Source organism: Taeniopygia guttata, chromosome 4 (assembly GCF_048771995.1).
Source record: "Taeniopygia guttata chromosome 4, bTaeGut7.mat, whole genome shotgun sequence".
In the NCBI taxonomy this organism is placed as follows: Eukaryota; Metazoa; Chordata; class Aves; order Passeriformes; family Estrildidae; genus Taeniopygia; species Taeniopygia guttata.
In genome coordinates, this window is record NC_133028.1 from 38,812,005 (window position 1) to 38,835,725 (window position 23,721).

General features: G+C 39.4%; 1 protein-coding gene across 10 annotated transcripts in view; it reads left to right on the forward strand.

Annotated features, from left to right (window-relative positions):
* Positions 1-1,448: 1,448 nt before the first annotated feature.
* Positions 1,449-23,721, forward strand: part of MARCHF1 (membrane associated ring-CH-type finger 1) — a 222,783-nt gene continuing 200,510 nt past the window's right edge. For 4 of the 10 annotated variants that reach the window (XM_072928432.1, XM_030271420.4, XM_030271416.4 and 1 more), the window contains exon 1: positions 1,449-1,590. The gene's annotated coding sequence lies outside the window, so the exon portion shown is untranslated. The other 6 variants (XM_072928439.1, XM_072928438.1, XM_072928435.1 and 3 more) reach the window with 3 other exon arrangements.

Consider the following 23,721-nt stretch of genomic DNA (forward strand, 5'->3'; position numbering starts at 1 on the left):
ATGTAATTTTGAGGTGGTGAGCAGTCATGAAAGTGTGTTAAGATGGTGAGGCAAAACGACAGTAACTGAGGCTGGTTGCTGTACCTCCATTTTCAATTTTATTTTCAGGATGAAGAAATTGCTGTTAGAAGCCTGAATAGGTGAAATCTCAATAAGAAAAAAATAATGAAAAGGCAAGATAAAAATTGCAACGAGTGAATGTACCTGTGTATAGCTGAGAATTAAGAGAATTTTTAAACTAGTGCCAGAAGGTGAGAGAATGTTGAGCAGCTTTTTTATCCTTTTAATTATTTATCAGAAAATGAGAAGACATACATAACAAGCAGATATAACTTTAGAAAACCTCTCACGTTTTGATCTACAGGTCATACATCATGACCCAGAAAAAAAGTAGTTTAATCTGCTTGAATGAGCTCCACAATACAGAGGTATCTGCTTAATGTTTTGATCATGATAAAGGTGATGCTTGTTTAGACACTTGCCCTTATGGAAAGATTTGATGGTTTTCAATCTTTTCAGTGGACCTGTCTGGAGAAGCCGGAGGCTTGTACTACCACTCCCTCCACACTGCAGCTCAGAGCTCAGGCTGAGGTTTTAATTTCAAGATGTGTCGATTGAGTATAACTAGTGGAAAAAAAAAAAAAAAAAAAAAAAAAAAAAGCAAAAAAGCTGTGTGTCCTTTTTCTGCTATTTCTGTCTCTTAAGACATTAAAGCATTATTTAAATCAACCTGGAATGGTTTATTCTGGTGATGAAGCCTGTATCAAGACAGGTAAATATCCAGATGTATTGTGGAAATGTGGTCTATGCTTATTGTTCCATTTTGTTTTATTTTGACAATCCTTCTCTGGAACGCTGCCTCAGCACCTTAGTTTGTTAAGCTGTCTAAGACATTCAAACTCAGTCTTATTTTATAACGTGAAAAGAGAATCTGGGCACAGTGCGGATTCCTAGCGATGGAGATCCATGTTGTCCTGTGCCCCCTCCCGTCCCCCGCCTGCTCTCCGTGCTGAACTAAAGGCTGAGAGATGCCATTTCTGCGGAGCCCTCCGAGGGGAAGGGGAGAATCCGGGAGACCACTCCGCTTTTTAATGCGGAGAGAAACAATCATGCAAATAATCCCCATGCCTCCCTTTGCCCGGGGATTCAAGGCACCGTTTCCATGCTGGCAGCACACTGATTTTCAAGGGACAGCAGAGAGCGGGGCAGGGGCCGAACGCCCCACAGAGTCACACCGACACCGCGCTGTGTCACACCGACACCCCGCTCGCTGTGTCACACCGACACCGCAACACCCCTCAGTGTCACACCGACACCCCTCAGTGTCACACCGACACCCCAACACCCCTCAGTGTCACACCGACACCCCTCAGTGTCACACCGCCATCCCGCTCGCTGTGTCACACCGTGAGGGCGCCGCCGCCGCTGCCCGCGCGGCGGGGCGGGCCGGGGTGACGTCATGGGGCGTGGCGGGGGCGTGTCGCGGCGGCGGTGCCGCGCCGGGCGGGCGCGGGATGGGGCGGGGGGCGCGGCCGGACCCGCCGGCCCCGCAGGCGGCTCCGTGCGGCACCCGGGCTCGCCCGGACACCGGTGAGAGCGAGGGGGCGGCTCGGCGCCTGAGGGGTCCCGGCGGGGACGGGTGTTGCCTTTTTAAAATTTTTTTTTTAATTCCTTTTTTTTCGGTGGGGTGGAGTGCTGATTTGATTTGGTTGTTCGGTTGGTTGGTTTGTTGATTTTTTGGGCGTTCTTCTTGTTTTGGGGTTTTTCGCGGGAGAAGCGCATCAGAGCACCTGCGCGGGCTGGCGCTGCTGCCGCCGTCCGCTCGGCCGGTGCCGGGTGCGGGCACCGGGTGAAGGTTCCCGTCAGCTCCGTCGGGCTGGCGCTTGGACAGCGGCGGCCGCGGCTAGCCCCGGTCTCTGCCGGGCGATTTCACACCCTCCTTCACTTGGCACCACCCTAAATGCCGCTTTAACGATCAGGGATTTCCGAGTAAGTGTGGCATGTCGCGACAAGAGGGAACCCAGGTTAGAAAACCCCGGCGTGGGAGCGCAGGCGGATTTGGTCTTTGTTTGTAATCATGTTTTAAGTAATTTCTTGTTTAGTTGATGCTCTGTGTGTGGGAAGGTGGATAGAAGCACTAGTCCTTACAAAACGAGACAGTAGAAGCTGTGGGAATGTGAACGAAGTTGTTCATCTTCCCACTGCTGTCGGCGTATCTTGCTGAGACTCTCTGGACAAGGTTCCTCTAAATCTGGCAGTTCTCACTTTTCCCCTATCCATGCATTTTGTCCAGACTTCTTGAGAGCACAAGCGTCAAGTGCCTTCTCTCACTTCTTCCCCGTCTTATTCTTTCTTGTATTTGCAAGTTGTGGCCAGGAACGAATTGAAGGAAACACAATCTTATGCTTTAATGCAATTTAAATAGTCTTCATTGCCTAGCAGAAAGGTAATGAACTGCCTCGTGTTTCTCTTTCTCAGTTCGAAATACTGCAAAGTTCATTTATCTTACTGTGTATGGAGATGTGTAAATCTGATAGTTATTGTGTGTTTTCTTAAATCCCTCTGACAGTGCATGGACTGAAGTAAGTAGACAAACTGATGTACTACCTGAGAGAATGAGCTTATCTTGCAAAGCATTTCCTTTTTAATACTGATCAGCTAATATGTACCCTGCCACAGTACTTCATTAAAAAGTTGGGAGCTAATTAGCTGTTTCTTACAGCTAGAGTTCCCGATTTTAATTAGAGTTCCTGTCTTTCAGTTTAAACTGATTAAAGCAATGCCAAAGCCATTCTGGTTATTTTCAATGTTTGTTTAAAAAAAAAGGGAAAAAATGAGTAATTTTAAGCTCTTTGTATTTCATGTTGAAAAACAAACACTTCTGTTTGGGGTTCTGTCCCTGATTCTCAAGGGTGTGGGGGATGAGACGATTATGTTTCTCTTATGTTAGAGTGAGGAAGTAAACTGACTAATGGCAGTGAAACTCACATGTTTGTTGTTCAAGGCAGTGAAACTCACGTTTGTTGTTCAAGGGTCATTGGGTTCAATAGGAAAATCACAATTTGAGAAGGAAAACTCGAATGTGTTAACTAACAAAGATGTGGATAAAGTGGATAAACTGTGAACACTCAGGTGGATTTTGCAGTGCTCCAACCACTTACAGGGCTCTTTTTGGCGATTCGTGTAATGGTGAAAACTCTGCTGCTAATATTATTGACCAGAAGTCTCATTCAGACTTACATAAAGCTGTCATGGTGGTTAAATATCATCCTCCATTATGTCCTCTATTAATCTCATGTGTATACTTCAGACTTCATTCTTCTGAGGAACAGTTACTTGCATTAGACTTAAAAAAAAAAAGGGGGGGACAATCTATGGCTCATACATGGCTACACTGCTATATTTTAGACAACGTATTAAAACGCTGTTAGGGGTTTGAGAGATTTGCAAATTGGTAATTCCTGAGGGAGTTGTTATGCTGATAAGACTTCCAGTGTCTTTATTCTGAGTATTTCACAGCACTCTTGACACTCTTTATGGGAAGAGTTTAATGTTTGTTGTACACTGCTAAGCACTTGTGACAAGATTTAGGAATTGGTGCTTTAAAGTGTAAAAAATGGAATTCTGGAAAATGCAAAGCTAAATGAATGACACCCTTTTAAGGCACATGTGCTCGCAGTGCTCGAAACTCTCCTGTAGACTGACAGCTGACCTTGATTTTAACTCTATGAACTTGTTTGCTTTCAGTATTTGACCGAGTCAGCACTGTGATAATACTCATGTTATGATAGAAAGTTCTCTTGTCTTTTCTGACATTTAAAGGATATTGCTGTTAATATTATTTCACAGGGATTGAATTCTATGCAAAAAAACTTCCTTGCAAAACCTTTGGTTATTATGAATGGGATCCCATATGTCCAATTTCATAAATCACAAGAGTGAAATTTAGCAGCAATTTCTAATTGGGGTATAAAATAATAATAATGCAATTAGCTATCATGAAGTGGTTACAAAGAGTTATTTGGCAGCAGTTTGGGTAAAGCATAAGGGAAACTGATTGGGGTATGGGGAGGGCTTCCCACCTTGCCAGCCGTACAAAAAGGATCCAAACACAACTTTTATACTGTGTGCTAGTACATATTCATCAGTAGTTCCCATAAATCTACTCCCATTTTTGATTCTTGAAATCTACATCACTCTACTCAATGGGAGCACGGTGCATGCTCCCGTTGTTGCTATGGGGTCTTCTGGTCTCTTCAGGGGTCTTCTTGGAGGAAGGCCGAAGGTCTTTCTAGCTGTCCTCTGAATGACCTGGCAGGTTGTGCATGCACATTGAGCTTGATGCATTATGTTCCAATTGAGCCTTATTATTTCATAGATAAAACCACAATTTTAAGTTCCCTATCTGGAGTGGTCCCAATTTTATTCATATTCAAGGTTGATCCTGCTCTGGGAGTTGTCTTCTAACTTCAGTTGGTTTTGGTTTGGGAGTCAGTTCCTGGCTTCCTCCATTCCCAAGGCTGAATCCAACTCCTGCATCCTGCTTTCCAGGTATTCTTGAAGAAATCCATCTTCTGTTACGAAGAAATTCGTAACACTAATCACATATACTTTTCCAATTATTTTCCCAAATTATTGATAATAGTACATCTTATTCAGCACAAATCACCTCCATTTATCACAGTGTTAATTGGTCATCACTAGATATTTGCATTCAAGGTGCAGGTGTGCCTTGCATCTGCATCATACCATCAGGTATGCTGCCATTGAAACCTATGTAGTCAAATCTCTAAGTAATTGTGGCTAATTTTTCTATACTATGATTTTCTATATGTTTTTTAACTACTGGGCTCATGAACTAATATGGTGCCAGCATGGATAATGAGGTAAACCATCATCTGTGTTTTTATATTTGCTGTGGGATGTTGATATGTGGCTGCTGCAGTTTTAATATTCTCAGAATAACTGTCTGACTTAGACAACTGGTTTTTCTCTTGTGGGAGAAGCAAGTTTACATACTAGGAATACCTGTGTGCAAAAATTAAAGCATTTAATAGATATTTAGAAGGCCTTACTGGCTAGACAGTTGTCCATAGGACTAAAAGCAAAATGCAACAAACATATATTGTTACATGGAAGTATGAAATCATGGAATGATTTGGGTAGGAAGGGATCTTATGGATCATCTAGTTTAAAACCCTCTGCTGTGGTGAGGGACATAATGGGAATTGGAAGTGTCTCTTTAGTCTGTGGAGTCTTACTGGAATGGTCTAGCTAGGAGTAGATGCATCTGCTGGTAGTCTTTTCCCAAGCCATATACATCTCCTTGTAATTTTGGTCCTCTTCTTCCTTTTCAGTTCTGTCTGGTTTCTGCTGCCAGAGCCATGCTGCTGCGAGATGCCTGTTTGCTGTTTTTGCTACCTGTTTGCATTGCTGCCTTACCCCTTCTAGTTTTTTCAGTTTTGATTTTGTTTGGAGTGTTTTTTATATGTATGCAATACATTTCTTAATCCAATAGATGTGCTAGTTGTCCCCTGCCCATGGCATGGGATTGGAACTAGAGGATCTATGTCTCTTCCATCCTAACTCATTATATGATTCAGTGTAGCGTACAAGACAATGAAATTATATGCTTTGACTTGAAAAAAAAGTTAGGATCTGTAAAGAGAAACATCTTGTTATATGAAATTAAATCCAGAATAGTCTCATCATCTTAATAGCAGTGCAAATTCAAATAATGACTTAATATAGGAACTTAAACCTTTAATGTGATGAGAATAACCTTGTTAATTATCAGGGTTAATGAGGTGCATTTCTTTGAAGAGAACGGAGTGATCACAGTCCAGAAAAAAAGATCTCTCTTCTGCTGGGTAGTATTTTTCCAATTCATTGGTAATTGAAAAGGGGATTTTGTTCCAGGCAAGTGTGTGATATTACAGCAATTTATATCAGATTCTTCAGGAAAGAAGGATAAACACCTATTTAAAAAGTAGACTTAATGATACAGTTTAAAGCAATAATGAGCAGTAAGCGAACTTTAAGTTGTTTTCTGTGCCATTTTGGTGGTTCAATGCCTAACCCCCTTCCCCCCCCCTCCCCCCCAATTCATCGGGAACCAGGCATGCACAGAAACTTAAATCTCATAGATTAGAGTTTCATGATGTAGAAATAGTAGGGAGTTTGATAATATTGCATTATTCAGTGTAATTTCACTGCTCCTTTGGGTATTTCCATAAGGCTTATAACTTTTCTTCTATGGAATGATTTTTGGGATGCAGAGGCACTTTGGATGATTGTACTGCCACAGTGCTATCCTGTTGGTTTTAGTGCAGTTTTAGGACAAGTGTACAAGATAGATTTTGTACTGTATTGTGAGAGGCTTTCACAGTGCTGAGCTGTGGATGGCTGTAAATTTAATTTCAGACTAGATGACTATCAAAGAACAAAGTTTCCAGTTTTGCAGTGAAGATGATAATATATTTATGGCTCTTTTATAATCTTATAAAATTAATGTTTTTTCATGAGGAGTGGGTTTTCAAGGTGTTAAAAGCTTTTCTAGTACCTTGTGTTTAGGAGGAGTTCTAATGTTGCTGCCTGGATTTTGCCCCATTAAATTTGCTTGTCCATTCTACAGTTGCCCACCAGCAATTGAAATCCAAGTTTGGTCGATTTGTACCTCCAAGTTGACTTTCAGGTAGACAAAATTGAATGTCAAATGTGGTTTCTGCAAGTATGTTGTGTTCAATTTAATTTTATCAAAATAGTGGGCAATGTACTTCAAAAACTACTTTAGAACACTGAGAAGTTTAATTACTTCTAAGCTATTTAGTAAGTGAGTGTCCCAGTCTGAAAACCAGAGGCTTGTTTTTGCAATTTGGAATGATACTTGTCCTTGCCTGTTTATCTTCATTGCAAAATGAAGTTCTTTAAAAAGGTAATAGTCACTGTCTGATTTCCTGTAAGGATTTTTGTTTTTCTTATAGGAACAGTTTATCTATTTTTTCATATCTTCAGAAGTATTACAATTAACTGCTCCCTTGTATTACATTATTTTTTTTTATTTCACACTATGTTACACAGCTCTAGGGAGGGACCTGCTGGAGAAGGGAAATGGCACCAAGTTCTTCAAGAACTTGTAGAAATGTAATAATTGTGGCATTGTATAGTTAGGTCTGCCGGTGAGGAGATGCAGGGGGCAGCTTCTGTGCCTGTCAGAGTTGTTTTGGTTATGCTGGGTCATTGAGTGAAAATGTTTTTGACGTCAGTAGTTTACTAATCCAAATTTTTCAGGTTCTGCCTGTTAGCTCTCTGAAGCAGAGAAGACATTCCAAACAAAAGCACAATGAGGGGAGACCAGGCCATCTTTGCTGTCATGGGAGGAACTTCCTTAGATTTCATGGAGTGTAGTTTATGCTGTGATGGCTTGATGACTGTGGGTCTCATAGAAGATAGGTTTCTCTCTCCTTTCCCCAAGATTGTCTTCTCTGAAGTCTTTTCCAGATGGGGAAAAAAAAAAGTACCAATGAGGTTAAAGAACAAAGGGACTTGTTTATCATGGAGGAGAAGTTCAAAGTAGAAGCCATTTATTAATACACTGCTTCGGAAGTTAAACTGATACAACATGAACCAAGTTAAATACATACCTAACCTAAGGGACAAAATTTTGGCATGAGATAAAGTAGTAACAAAGTAGGGACTATCATAAGATTTCTAGCCAGTGGGAAAGTGAACTTTTGGAGCTATTTTCTGCCAGGACAGGGGTGTGCATGGGTTACATGCTTTCTAAAACTTCCTCAATATAGGAAGCAGAGTGAGGGTCAGGCATTGAGACCAGTGACAGGACCTAAGGGAATGGCTTACAGCTGTGTCAGGGGAGGTTTAGCTTGGATATTAGAAGATTTTTTCACCCAGATGGTGGTTGGACACAGTGGTTGGGAATAGGCTTCCCAGAAAAGCAGTCACAGCACCAGGCCTGCCAGGGCTCTTAGGCACATGGTGTGACTCTTGGGGTGTCCTATGCAGAGATAGAAGTTGGACTTGATGATCCCTATGTGTCCCTTCCAACTCAGGATATTCTATGATTCTATGTGGTCAAAGTTTTGTTTGATGTAAGACATTGTAGGACTTAAGTGTGATGAAAGGAGACTGGGAGAATAACATGGAATGCAGAATTAATCCTGGTGTAGGCAACGGTGAGTTGGTACCTTTTTCTGTAGCAAAAGGACATGGGCTGAGCTCCGGATCTCTGATTTTTGGGCTTGGCCGAGTACAAAGGGAGCCATTGACTGGAGTAAGGAAATAAGGAAAAACCCTTGCTCAGAGTTAGGCTGAAGAGTGCAAGTTCTGCACAATAGCACAAAGGAGTGTGTAACAGAATGAAATCTAACCATGCTTCCCTGGTCTTGGGTCATCATCAGAAAGGGATGATTATGGTTCTCAAGGGAAGACCTGTGCTTCAACATTTCTAGAATGTGAAACTGGCATCAGTCCTTGCAGTGTAATCTGTGAATGCAGGCACATTGCTCTCTTGGCCTGTGGTGAAAAATGGGCTGCTGTACCTCCCTGCTGCTTTAGGCTCTGAGGGTCTGTGCTGCTTCTTTGGAGAGAAACCTAAAGCATGGCTTCTGAGTGCTGACTTCAAAAGATGTCCACTATCTCCTCACAGTAGTGTGATCTCTTTAAAATCTGTCTGCCAAGTTCAGCCAAGCACAGGTCAGCCAACGCTACTGAGTTGTTTCTCTGGTGAGTACTAATCATTTCAGTGTCTTGTAGAAAATTTATTTATGTAATGAGAGTATCAAATTGTCCTTGTCTGTGCTGGCTGTCTGTGTGGGTAAATGGCCATTAAATAGCCAGCTGATGGGTATGGATTTTTGTGGAGACAGATGCTTTTCCATAAAGTTGGTAAACATAACTCTCTAGAGGATTGAAAATGTTTACTGTGAAATTTCCTTGTTTGTGTAGTACCTCTTTAAAAATCAAATAGTAACATCAGTGCCTTTGTTTAGTGGAAGTCCTAAGAGATGATATGAGGTGTTGGCTGGAAGATGACATACGTGCGAAAAGGCCAAATTAATGCCACCTCCACATGCTTCTCAAATGCTGGTCTTCACAGCCAGTGGGATGCAGTATTATGTGGAGCTGGGAGGAAGGGACTGACTGTCCATTGGAGGCAAAATGCATCAAAAAGATAAAAGCTCTTTGATAAAATCTTGCTAGAGTGAAGAACTGAATTCAACTCGGCAATTTTATAAGGATATGCTGAAGTTGGTAAGGTGGGCAACTTATGGTAGAGCAAAGCCTGAGAAATTAAATTTGATCATTTTCTGTACTGAAACCTCTCAGAGGGAAGGAGGAAACAGGAGACAGATAAACTTTTGAGTGTTTTCTTGGTAAGGTTCTTACTTTGTGAGTAACTTTTTTTCCTTTGTGCCTTTTGAGCAGCATTTGTAGTAATAGTCTGCTGACTATTCTGTTCTCCTGTGAAAAAAATCGAATGCAAACCTTGTTCAGTCTGTAAGTGTTTGAAAATAGCTGTGTTTTATTTAACTATGAACAAGAGGACTTCAAATAAATGTATTTTGCTTTGAAAGAGAGTGGAAGGCAATGTTACAAAGAAGGAGTTTTGGCAAGCGGAAAGAATGTTGAAGAGAAGTGACAGAATGTGAAAGGGGCAGATTTTATTCCTACTGAAAGGGTGGTTGAGAAATTTAAAGAGGAAGAGTAAAAAAAATTTGTGGAGGGAAAGACAGAGGTAAGGTTTTTGGAAATGGAGAAAGATCTAAGCAAGCTAAAGGAAAACAAGCTGCTAAAATCTGTGATGGTATGGGGTAGAAGTGAAAAGGAGGAGAGAAAATATTTATGATAAGAGAAGATTGATATAAGTGGGTGAAATGGCCAGAGTGGAAAAAGGAATAGAATTGAGATATGGAATGGAGGATGATGATCACTGTGTGTGGATCAGGAAAAGAAAATTTTATTTTAAACATGTGCTGTGTTAAAATTTTCAAAACCCTTTTCTTTCCCTGTTCTAAGGGAAAATGTCGGGCCGGTTGTGCAGGCTGAGAATGGTGGCACTCCCAGTTCCAGCCAGAACACATCCTCCCAGTACACTGCCACAGTGAATGTGCTCCCATGCCTGCTCCAGGTGCTGCACTGCAGACAGGTGTTCCCACGCCCCGCTCAGGCTGGCACTTGCAGTCACTCGCCCCAGTCTCTCTGGTGGTTGGCAGTCACAAGTTGCTGCACTCAGACCCCTGTGCATGCATGCAGAATGAGCAGAGCCACTCACCCAGAAAAGAGCTGGAAAGGGTTTAATAAGCATATATGACAGGCTAAGCTGATCAGGGCAGTGCACAACCAGGCAGCTGAACCAACCACCAAAACATTTGAATGCAATTGCCCCTTTTAATCCACTTACTCCTCCGTTACCTCATGCTTGTTCTTTCCCAAATCCTGTAAATCCATTCTTGCACTGGGTTTTCCCTATCAAGGTCTTATAGCAAGTCCTGTGCAATCCTCAAATGCTCCTCCCTTACATCTCATAGTACATCTCACATCTGTGAGCACTTGTGATGGGTTCAAAACTGAACAGTGACTGAGGTCCTCCTTGGGACAGCCCTGAGAAGAGTCTGGATGGGGCCTCTGGATGTGTCCCTACCTTTTTCCATACTTTTCTGTCCCCTAATTTGTGTCATTCTGCAGCCTTGTGGTCCTCTGGCCTCACAGAGGGAACCCCTTAATGGACTGATTGCTCTTCTAGTGAGCCTGGAAGAAGATGGGCAAAGTATAATTTGTGCTTCCTCACTTGTCACTGTCTCTCTGTGCTCTGTAGTTGGGGTGCAAATGAGCTTTTCTCATATAGTCTTAACTATATAATACCATCTTCATTTGCTATGGAAATTTTAAAGAGTAAAATTGTGATGAAGATTCTTTGATAAATAATATGTAGGAATGAAAATTGTGTGATTGTTATAAAGTAATCCTTCTTGTCTCCTTATTTGACTTTATGCTGTGCAATGTGAAATATAATGTATGACCTGTGAAATCTACTCAAGTTAAATTTTTGTTTTAAAACTTGAAAGGGTATATTGTTCAGCTAAAGGACTAGTTCGTAGCAATAAGCTACAGCACAGGTTACAACACTACTTAAACATCTGTGAGGAATCCAGGTAATGGTAATTGTTACAAAACAAAAACTGAGGGAGTGCTTTTGATTGCCTGTAATGATGTTGTACCTAATGGAATAGAACTAATTTTTTTTCCCAGAATTGCCACCAGCATTTGTGTATATGCCTTTCAGAGCTTAGATGACTTCTAAAGTCTGTACTTTGCTATAATCTATAATTACTTCTTTTTAAACCACGATTAAACATATGTGTGTTCTGAAAAGCTGCCATTAAGATACACTTGAATTCATGAATGATGATGTTCATCATTGCAACTAGATTTTTCGGTGCTTTAGGACTGAAGACAGGCAGGACTGTAGTTAGGCAGCTAAATATTACTCTGGATGTATGGCACAGAGAGACTGTCAAGCTGAGTTAGACCCTGCAAAGAATACTGGGGACAGGAGCACAAAGTTCATCAGAGCGGTTTCACAGAGTGGGAATGGGAAACATTAAAAGTCTGAGTTTGTCTAAAAACTTAATTGAATGCCATGTTTTACACCATGTGAGTCCTGTTGCCTACAGGAAAAGGAATAGCAGTATGGAAATGGAAATTAACGTGCAGCTTGAATGCAGATTGGCTGTGAAGTGAGGTGTCTAGCTAATTAGGCATTAACAGGGAAGTGTGCTTTTTTCTTTAAAGGGGCAAAAACTAATCCAAGGAACTGCAGGATTATGGTTTTGACGTCAGTGTTACTCAAGTTCCTAAACTGCTTTTGTAGGAAGGGATATTTCTGTGCATAATGGTAAAAGAATATTAGAAAAAGGTATTAGGAGTTTATCAAGGAGAGTGGTACTATAAGAAAATGTGGCAGATCAAAGGCCTCTTTGCCTCAGCTGTGCTTATATAGCTGTTTTCATTGCTAAACTCTAAATAAGATAAATTTTGTTTTTAAGAAACAAAATACACTGTCAAACTTTTATGACTTGTACCCTGTCATTACTTGGAAGCTTGACTTCTTTGGCAAGATGAATTTTACAGAGTAAGTATTCTGTAAATGTGTGGGGATAGTCACAAGGAAAGTATTACCTGGAATAAGACAATGCTGATAGGAGAGCAAATAACCATGTGTATAAATTTATTCTAGAAATTGGAGTAAGGTTTCTAATCAAGAGAATGACCTCCCAATTGAAGGAATTTTATATCAAGCCATATCTTGCTGCATTAAAAAAAGTCTAAGAAATTTCTGAGGAAGGTTCAATAAAGATAATGAGATGCCTGTCAGAACAAGAAACTGAATTCATGGAGCATGGGCACTATCTTCTGTAGTATTTTCCTAAAACAATGTTCAAAAAAGTGAATTCACCAATACCATGAAAGTATATTTGACAGCAAGTGTGTGTCTCTCTCCATGGTGGTATGGAGAAAGGTTTTTCAAACAGAAACAACCAGTTGCGACAGCTACAACAAAGTGAAAACAATTTGAACATAACAGCATTTCCCCTATTCAGGTGATTTCAGCATGTAGGAATTTTAAATTGCTAAAAAAGCTAGGAAGGAGCTTTCTTGAGTAAAAGTTCTGAAATAGTTGAAATGATAGTTGAGGAGTGTGATGTGATAAATTATGAATACCTTCTTTTACTCTAATCATCTATTTAAAGTAAGCTCTTCTTGATATATGACATTGGTCATTGTTTCACTTTTGCTGGGTTTTAAACTCTCTCTGTGATGTCTAACAGCCTTTTGAGTAGAAATTTTTGAAGGTTTCAGCAAGGTTGGAGAGCTGAGCTGGCGGGCAGAAGATAACTGTCAAATGCTTTTGCAAACTCAGACTCTGATGCTTCAGTATAGGGGCCTTGAAATAAAATAAATGGATTCTTGTCCAAAGAATGATTTTCTCCCCTTCCTCAGAAGATTTATTTGCTTGTGGAAAATAGCAGACCTCAAAAACACCTGTTTTTGTGCTAGGAAGACTTAGACTTTATTGGCTGAAGCTTGTGTAACATTTAATGGCTGGGCCAAAAGAGAATTACTCTGAAATCACAAATGTGAGTCATTCAGGCTGTGGGAGATGAGGATGTGAGCAGCCAAACTGACACTGCCTGCTGCCCAGGAGCTCTGGGAGAGAAAGCTGCTTAGAAGTAAAAGTCCTGAGGAAGCAAAACAAGGAGAAGAAAATTATATGGAAGGGAACAAACCTGAAGAGATGAATGCTTGAAGTCTGAGAAGTCAGATTGTATAATGGAGAGGTAATATTCAGAGTCTATGCTAGAAAAGTGACATGCTAAAAAATGAAATAAGAATTAATCTGTAGAATGTGATTTGGATGAGGATACTAATGAGAGGGGATGACAAGGAGCTAGTTAAGAAGAACAAGACTGCTTCTGTGATTTGCGATGTGAAGGCAGACAGGCAAGTGTCTGCTAGATCGAGGTGCTAGTGTGACAACAGTGTAGACAAAATGTCCAGTTGATTTGAGTTCTTGATCACAGGGCTAGTAACATATTGGCACTGTTCCCCACTTTGGCTATTACAGCAGGTCCCAGTTACTCTGCAGGTTTCTTTGGTGTATGTGAGTATGTATTACAGCTGCATATAATACCTTTTTCCATACTTTTCTGTCCTTTTTCCACAGAACCATTGCTCAGAATTCTGATGTGCTGGGGATAAATCAGAGCTATGTGACATTTTTATCTGTGGAGCTGTAACCTAATTTTATAGTGCATGCTAAATACACAATGGAGGAAAATGTTTTTTGTAGTTAGGCAGCTAAATATTACCCTGAATATGTGGATTATATGGCTTATGGCTTCTTTACCCATATAGGTCCTGTTTGAAGCTGGAACTATTTTTTTTTTTAGATTTTATTTATTTTTATTAATATTTTTTTTATTTTTTAGATTTTATTTATTTATTTATTTATTTTTAAGTTTAAAGATTTATATTCTTTTGTGTCATTCTCTCCTTTTCTGCCCAATCTGGAAATCAGGATCTAATCTGTAGAAGAATAGGATGATTGCTTCTGAAGCCAAAGGCCTTTAAGTGCTTGCTTGCTGTTGAGACTCTACCATCTCTACCTGCTAGTGTCTGGAGATATTTCTGAGCCAGGTATCCTGTCTACATTTAGTAATGTTCAGTATTATTCAGGAAATGATGCTATATTACAATAAGTACCTTTTGGTTTAGCAGGTTCATAAAAGAGAATTCTCCTCTCACCTGTAATGATTTAGCCTCAGTCCTATCTTCCTACTTAAATATTGCTGGGGAGTAGTGCAAAGCTTACTCCAGTTCCGTTTCTGCTTTATTCTGTGCTGTTGTGGTCTGTGTAGGACTGCAGCTGTATGAATTTTGCTGTTATTCCCTTGGAACAGTCATCCCAGAGCTGGAAGTTTGTCCATGCCTTACTGCTGTGTTGGCTGTGCAGTTCCATAATGGTGCTTCATGCTTTACAGTGGCTGCAATTCCTTGTGCAAGCCTCACAGTTCTTGCTGCATTACTTTCAATGCACAGAGAGAATGCAGAAGCTTTACTAGAAATGGAAAACCAGATTTATTTTTTGCCAGATATTACTTTTCCATTTCACCTTTAGTTAAATAAGAATTGAATTTTGGATCTCTAAATTACAGCTTTTTTGCCTCATCATCTCTACAATAATACTTTTGAAGTGTAGAAAACTTGGTTATTGCAAGGCCAGTGAATTACACTCTTCTACGCTGACAAACTGGTAAGAATTGTGACAGGCCATGTTGCTTTTTAGGCTAATAATAAGATAGGTTTTCTGTTTCATGAAGGAACAAATAAAATAAGAGACATCTGAGAACATGATCATTAAAATTCTGAGGGAAAGGTGTCCTTTCTCAATGCTAAAAAAAATAAAAATGGGAATAAAAATGCTGTTCAAAGTAGAATTAATATCCTGTGTGTTAGTTGCATCTAGAGATTATTTAAATCAATTGCCAAGGGGGCAATGCCAGGAAATAAAACATGATGGCTTGCAAAATTGACAGAGAAAGTAGGAAGTTCTGGTAGTGTTTAAGTAGTAGTATTCTGGGAGAGCAGCAGTGAACCTTATGGGATCCCTCAGCTTTACAGAAATTGAAATGGAGTGACTGTTAACATCTCAACAGCTAAAAGTTGCTTATGGTTAAGACCTTTTATCTTCATTGCTTTTGCAATGCAAATTGATTAATAATTTTTTGTGATGACAATATATGTTATAGAAATAATTTATGGTAAGGTGTTGTGGAAAAAAACATATGCTGGGCTTCCTTAAGCTACTTAAAGTAATTTTTTTTAGGGAAGATTTTTGAAGATAATTGAATGAGATTATAAGAAAGAGAACATAGGGATAATGTGAGCTTATTTGCCTAGGCTATGAGATGAAACAAGATGTATCTTCCCTAATCAGGCACATTTAACTTAGAATTCGTGTTCTTTTTTACCTTTGATATTGCCACCCCCTCCCCCCCCCCCCCCCCAACTGCAATTATTTGCATCTCATGCATCTTTTTTCTTCCCTTGGTCGGATGATTTCTGCAGCGTGTGTTGCATAAAATAGAGTTAAGTGATGCTTATTAGAAGCCAGGAAACTTAACGAAATATTTACATGAACACTTAACTAACAGACATAACTTTTAAGATTTAACGGACCACCTGCTCAGCAACTGAAATAGAGCAGTGCTGTTTTCAAAATCAGTTAGTTATTCATGGCCAAGGAAACATCCTGGGTAGAGCTCCCAGAAAGCTGTTTTCTCATCCTGTTAATTCTTCTAAGACTTAAAAAACCCTCAACCAAACAACAAACAATCCCCAGAAAAACTTAACAAATCATAAGGCTTGCAGAGAAAAAAGAAGAATGGGGGTAGGGAGGAGAAGAAAGAGGAACAGAAACCAGTGAAGAAAAGCAGATTATAATTTTAACATCCAAGAGTGCATTCTCTTAACATGGTCAAATATTTCAGATCTCTACCTTATTTTAATACCTGTCTAGTTTAACACGTTGTCCTCCTCCCTGCATTCAGAGCTGTCTGTGTCCTTTCTAAAGTCCAAAAGCTATATAATGCTCTGGTAGTGTAAGCATGACTTAATTTTTTGGTTCTTTTTCACAAGCCTGACTAAATGAAACACAGCTAGTGCTGGTTCTGGAGCAGTTGTGTGTACTTGTCTATGTAGATGTCTTTTGTGAAATGGAGAGGCATGTGCTAAACTGAAGTGAACCTCAGCCATTGCTGTGATCAGAAATATCGCTGGTTTAACTGCTGGAATTTTTCTCCCAGCTGTAGAAATCTAGGAGTAGACAGGCATATAAAATATTTGTGACTATATCTGTTCCAGCAAGGACTTTATCTGAGTGAAAAAGATGCATCTTTCAAGTATAAAATCAGATTGCAATTAAATGCAACATTTTGCCTTGCAGGGGTGAGGGTTCCTTGTCAAACACAGCTGCTACACTTCCATTTTTGCATTTTAAATGGTTATCAAGTTTGTTCAGTCTGTGACAGTGGTATCGCCTGTCCTCTGTGTTTGTGTCTAGAATGAGATGAGATGACGTACCTGGAGATAGAAGTCAATGCTGTCTCTATAGCTTTCCCACAGCACATATCTATTATTTTCTAAGTTCAACTGCTCATACAGCCAATAAGAAGACTGCAGAGGGGCCTCAAAATCTCAATAGTCCTAAGAGTTTAATCCAAATAATTAAATATCCAGATAGACACCCTTGACAAATTTACTGTTAAGCAGTAGGTGTGGGATTACAAACAAACCTGCAAATTATCTTCACTTGTACTGGGAACTTCGGTTGTGATCATGAATATAATTTTTTTTTACCTTGGCAAAATGAAAGTAGTTGTTCTCAATTAGTCCTGGGTGGAGGGGGGGAGGGGAGGGTGGGGGTTGGGGTTGGTCTTTCTCATAGGCAAGAAATGTAAAATAACTAAATGGTGGATCATTTTTTTTAATGCTGGAGCAACAAAGACCATGTTTTCCATTTTTTTCAATTAGGTGGCAGTTATCCCATCTGTCATACAGCTACTGTATCAGTACCACGTACAACAGAAATTATAGGATAGTAGGTAACAAACTGGGGCAAGGGTGTCATGCTCCATAGGAGAGTACAAGTCTCAGTCAGTGCTATAAGTGGTTACTTGGACAAACGTAGCATCCTCAGCAGACAAACACCTACTTCAGCTTTGAGTCTGGAATAAACAGGCACAAGCACCACGCTTCTTACAGGACATGATTTGAATGTTTCCTATCTCGACCTTTGTGATGCTAGAAAGTGAATATTCTGCCACAGCTCTCATTATAACAATGTTAAGCAGGATTTGGTTTTGACAGTGTTAAAGTTGAACTAAGTGACTGCTTATTTTTGGCATAATACTCAGACTGTTAGAAATCAAGCCATTTTTTCTGGCTTTCAGTCTGCATTTTAAGCTTAGGCTTTGTGTTTTGTCCTATGACAAATGTTATAAGGATTGCAGAACTGCCAGGTACTGCAAATACTTGGAAATAACAGAGGCCATTTCAGGTCGCAAAACATTTGACAATAGTGGGCATATCTGACTGGAAATATTGCTTGATTCCCATTAGGGAATGTTCTGGAACAAAAAAATGCCTTGAATAGTTTTATGTTTAGGTTGGAAATTGTTTGATTGGCACCATAGCTTGTGAAGAAGGTAATTACAAATGGTTAACTTAAAAATTTTTTGAAAGGCCTGACTAAAAGTGTTCTAATCCACATTCTGCACATCAGCATTTATTTGCTTATGAGAGGAGTTTGGAATCAATTTGATGTTCATTGAGACTTATCCACTTGTGCCTTCAGTTTCTTATTTAAGCTTTCTCCAGTTACTTTGCCTTAGAAAACATCTTCCTTCATAGTGGGTCATCTTTCCTAATTTTTTTTAGTTTATGTATTGTATAGTAGAGAATTTTTTTTGTTGAGAACTTGAGTTCTCAGTGGAAAGCATTAAGTGAGAAGCTTCTTAGCTGTTGGAATATGTGCAGTTGATAAACAGTTGTTGCACAGATGCCAAAACCATTTTCTTTATGGAAGAGGATTCTGTAGCTGCATATCTGTATTGGTATTGTGGAAAGTTCTGAGCACATGGTGTGCTCTCTGGTCCATAGCCAAAATCAAGACAGAGGAGGCAAATGCAGGAAGTAAAAGTATTATGAAGAAAAATTTTCCTTTATGAAGAAAATTGTAAGCTGTTATCCATAAAGATACTATATGTTGGTATTTAATTATCCCTTGGAAACCTATCCGTTTGGTACCTTGTCATTATGAAAGACTAAAACCTGTGATTTATTGGATAATGGGGAATGCTCTTTGCAGATGGATATTCAGAAAACAGAGCTTAAACCAACCTGTGCAGGACACCCCCAAGAATCACATCATGTACCTGAGAGTGTTGTACAGATCTTTTGATACTCATCAGCTTTTGGCTTCTTTGCTGTGATTTCCAGTAATGACAATTGCTGCTGTTTGTGATGACTTGGCTTAACTTCGTCAATCTTTTCTAGAAAGCTGTAGTACAAATATTAGGGTTGGTATGAATGAAGTACAAAAGGTGTCTTTAACCACCAGAAACAGCAGAAGGGTTAAAAGAAAGACCTGTGATAATGAAGATTAGCTCTTCAAAAATGCAGCTCAGAGGACACTATTGTCAGGAGTAAGAGTGAGCAATGCTTACGTCAAGACCAGGATGCCTGCTGTCTGAAAGAGCTGATAATTTGTCAGTGAAAACTTATTATGTGTGCTACTACTTCTCCCACCTGCCCAACAAATTAAGGAAAACAGCCTGGCTTAAAATTTGTGGTGACTGAGATAAGTAAGGTTCTAGTGTGGAGGACCACCCCACAATGGCTCCTATAAGCTATATAGGTCTGTAGTTTATTGTTGCCAGTTGACAAGAAACCTAGAAACTCCAGTAGAAGAAAGGCAGTCCTCCAATAATGAGGACTTGTTAGCTGGTGCCTCTTGTCCTTTTTGTCACATACAAGTGATCCTGGCAAAACCACTTGGACAGATTTGTCGCTTGTGTGTAGGTGAGTTTGGGATTGGGAGTGAATGAAATCTCTGGAAGGGTGAGCATGAGTGGGATATTTTCAAATTAATACTTTCCCCTTTTATAAGAACTGATGTAGATTTTTGGTGTGGTAACTTTCCCTATTACCAGTTTCATGCTGACATGAAACCACTGTCCAGTTATAGACTGGAACAGACTTCAATTTCATTGTCAAAGTGAGAACTGTTGGTAGTGTTAGAAGATGTCAAAGGAAGAAACATCTTGAACTAATTTATAGTTTAGAAATTCTGTATTACCAGAGTGCTAAAATGTAAACCATAATTGAAGAATGGGTCAGAGGGGAAGGAAAAACACTGGACAATGTCTATTACTAAACTTCATGTATTACTTAGACAATTTCTTTTTAATATATTTTTTTTTTAACATACATATATCTCAACATTATCAATAATAGTAAATTAGTAAAAATTAATTTTAATACAAGCATTTTTGAATGCATATACAGGATCTCTAAAGATACCAGCATCTTTTGATGTCATTAGGAAACCGTGGGCGTGCAGGAGGCAGTTTGACCTTTTTTTATCCTTGGCTATTTCAGCACTGATGTGTGGCATTGTCACTGTCGGGTTCCCTTTTTTCTTAAAAGGTATGTTATCACTGCTGTTACCTTCAGGGGAGTTAATAAGTAGAAAATACAGAGAACAAATAGGAGGCAGCAAGAGGAAACTATTTTTATAGAGTTCAGGCAGTTACGTCAGATACAAGCTTGGTAAGCAAGAGGTATTTTACAAGAGCCACAAGTGTGGTATTTGCTATAATTTTGGGAACTGCCTTTTCAGACTGAGAGATGTAGGCATCAAGACAAACATTTGTAGTTCTGTGCTTGAGCACGCGTTGTAGTCAGTGTATGTTGAAGTGTACACAACAAACCAGTGGGAAACACTGCGTAGGGGACAGACAAGCTTAACTGCCTAGCAGATCTGTTTAGGTTATTTGTAGGATGTATTGCAGTTTACATGTTCGGTTTGTATCTTTTTTTAATGTTCAGTAGACTGTAACACAGTACTTTTTGTGCCTGGAACCATGTGGTTTTCCAGGGCCTTGTATGTAGCGTGATTAACTCCCTAGAGTGAAGCAGGGGCTGGAATTCTTGGATGTACTACTTGATGAGAGCTATGCACACCTGTAGGGAGAGTAGAAGGAGAAACAACAAAATTCCTGATTGCTTCCATGTGTCTCTACAGCTTTGCTAGGGAAGAACAATACTTTTAAAACAAAGCTTCAAAATTCCCTTATCTTGTTCTCTTGGAAGCTCTTAAAGTAATGATGATGTTTTAGTTTGGCTTTTTGAAAAAAAAAAAAAAACTTCATGGATAATGATACTAGCTTACTCAGTGTTAAAGATTTCTTTTGCTACATGTTTATGTAGCAAATCTGTGGCTTGTTCTGTGTGCTCTTTTTGAAGTTGCACAACTGGAGGCCATGCAGTAATTTAATTTTAATAATACATTTTTGGATTTTATTTGGTATAGAGATGGTTTGGATTTCTTAATTTCTAAGGGGGAGTGCAGCTGAATCAATGAGCTTGGAGTAGCAAGAGAATAATGCCTTATTTCATGCTTGTAGAAGTGAAACGCTTGTCTTTAATTTGCCTGTTGGAAGAAGGGGTGTGTTAGAAGCCTTGACCTTTGATTTAAACCTAGAACTAAAGTCTGCATAATGAAAAAACTGTCAGAAATTAAAGGTTATACAAAATGTGATGAATTTTTGAACTCCTCAAGAACATGTACTCTTAATTCCCTGCTGATTTGCCTAACCAAAGCAGCATTGCTGTCACTGTTCACTGAACACCATTATACGTTTCCTCATCATCTCCATGCAAATGTAAAAAATCTAAGCAGAATATGGAAACAGTCCAGCCTAAACAAACAGTATATTTGATTCCTTAGGAAATATGTCAATTTGGGTCAAAAATGTTATCAGCCTGAATCAATTCAGTAATAGCTGACCTTTGCTATATGATTTTACTTCCCGTTTCTTAGCAACAGGAAACTTTTCTGCAGGATGATTGTTTAATATCTTAATCTGTTTTAGAAGCCTTTATACCTAAAGAGGAACAGATGGTCTAAGGAAATGTTATTTGTAGCAATCGAGATAGGGAATATCTATGGATTCTTTTTTTTTTTCTCATTGTATTGTCCTGCACTTATATAGTATTTCTTTGATGGTTGCAAAAATAAACAACTTCTTTTAGGATCAAAGAATAAAGGAAAGTCTTCAGATCCTACAGGTTTCTTTATTTTTTAGGTGCACGATGAAGGAAAGCATTATGCATAAAAATATGTTTGCTCTTGCATCTGTGCATTTCTAAAACAAAGTGAGAGAATTCCTATAAATATGTTCTGTAAGTGTTGAATTGTACTTGAGTGAATGAAGAAAGCTCTATCTACAATGAGATTTTGTTCACTGGCATTTACTAATTCTCCTACTCTTAAAATCTATCATGTGATTTGGCTTCCTTTCTCCTTTTTGATAGCTTCCAAAGGTTCTTTATGCTTCAGTGTAAAGAGTCTTTTTTGAAAGGTTACTTCTATGTGGCTTAGTGTTCACATAAATATAATGAATCTGTGGTTCTCAAACACCGTATTAGGGCTATTAATGGCCCAATGAAGAAATAATCTGGTTTGTTTTTCCGTGGTGTCAAATGCCTTACTTCCAAAGAAGCAGGTTGAATGCTTGTAGGAGATTGGACTATCTTGATATTTTATACATTAGTTTAAAATTGGTATAGAAGCCTTGATTATGAAGTCTTTATTACAGCCACCTGTAAAGGATAGGGTAACAAGACCTGTCCTCTTCTAATTCTTTCCCAAAGCGCTGTGTAGTACCTTTCCTTCCTTGTTCCTGAAGGATCTCATGCAAATAAAATTACCTTCCCTGCATCACTTAGTTGTTGTCTTAAGAATCATCCTGTAATGATGCTCATAAATGCCTGACAATGAAGATGTCTGAATTTCTGTGGTTTTGGTTTTTCAATGAGACATTTTTGACATGCAAATTCCACTTAGAGGAGAGAGAGAGCTTTTAGCTGCAGAGTGGGATATGAATTTCTCCCATCATGGAAACTCTTGCCATTTTGTGCCCCTGTTGTCATATTTGTATGTTTTTGTCCTAGTTGTCATCCAGATCACTGGGAGGGGGCATGGCCAAGACATTGTGTTATTCGATGCTGTCCTACATTGTAGTTAGGGGTGGGGAAAGGGAAGGAAAGGCATGGAATCTGGTTGGGAGCAAGACTGGTTGGTGGAGTGGTTGGGGTGGGGTGCTGCCAGCTGTGGTCGTGTAAGGTCAGGTTTTGGTGAGCATGTTTTATGTGACCAGAGGCTCGCCTCACTGGCAGCTGAGACCTTTCTGGCCATCTTGCAACTCTGGGGTTGGAGTTGAGAACTGAAGATACAAAAAGGTAAAGATTACAGGTTGACATAAGAACAATTTACTGAAAACAACGAGATAAGAAAATAAACAGCAGCATCAACAATACAATTAGCAAAAGTGTACAAAGAGAGGGGGATTTATATGCAGAAATAAATCACCAAAGCCTGATGGGACGTGATGTGTCCACAACCAGCGGCACCGTACCCCGTGCTTGCTCCTGGTAAAAACCCTCCTTCTTCCCTTTCCCTTGCCCCTTGCTGTAACATAAGATGGCATTGAGTTGCACAGTGTCTTGGCCATGCCTCCTCCCACTGATTTTGGCTGCCACTAGGACACTGGTGTGCTTCCTTATTTTAAGAGTTAGCCTAGAAATAGTTCTGCTTTCACCTTTTCCTTGTTGCAAGAGAAGACAATGTCATCTTTGTTTAGTTGCACTTAAGTAAAGTTTTTCTGACTTCACACATTTTCACATGAAGTATTTAGGAATGGAACTGGAGTGTGGAACTTAACTGTCTCTTTTTCACCTTCATAGAAAGCTCTTCCATTTTGTTGTGCGTCTTTTACTGGTATTTTAATTAATTGGTTGGGCTGAATGAAATCTGGAGGTTTATATTTTGACACATTCACCCCCATCTACTCCCTTACTCCCAGATTTGGCATAAAAACTAATTTGAAACTGAAACAGGCTTGCTCTCTGAAAACATCCAAACTCTTTGCTTAGGAATGTTTTGTGTATCCCAGTGAATCCTTCCAAGTAGTGAGTCTGTTCTAAGGCATACATCTGGATGGCATGCTTAGTCCAGAGAAGAAAGAGGTATGTTTTGAAAAATCTTTGATGGCTGCAGGGAGTCTCCTAAGAGAAGCACGAAAGAAGGCAAGACAAGGTGAAAGTTGGAAATATTTTGTTTTCCTTTTCTTCTTCTTTCTGTCATATTTCCCATTACCTTTTAAAAGTCATGATAGAAAAAGAGAAGAGAGCATGACTTTTAATATGTACCTAATCTAATGTTAAAAATAAATTTTGGTTCCTGAAATCTTTCATTGAAAATGACCCTCTGTAGCTGCCTGAATAATTGAAATACCTATTACATTATCTTGCTTCTCTGTGGTTTTTGCTTTCTGAGAGTTTGCTCATTAATGAGAG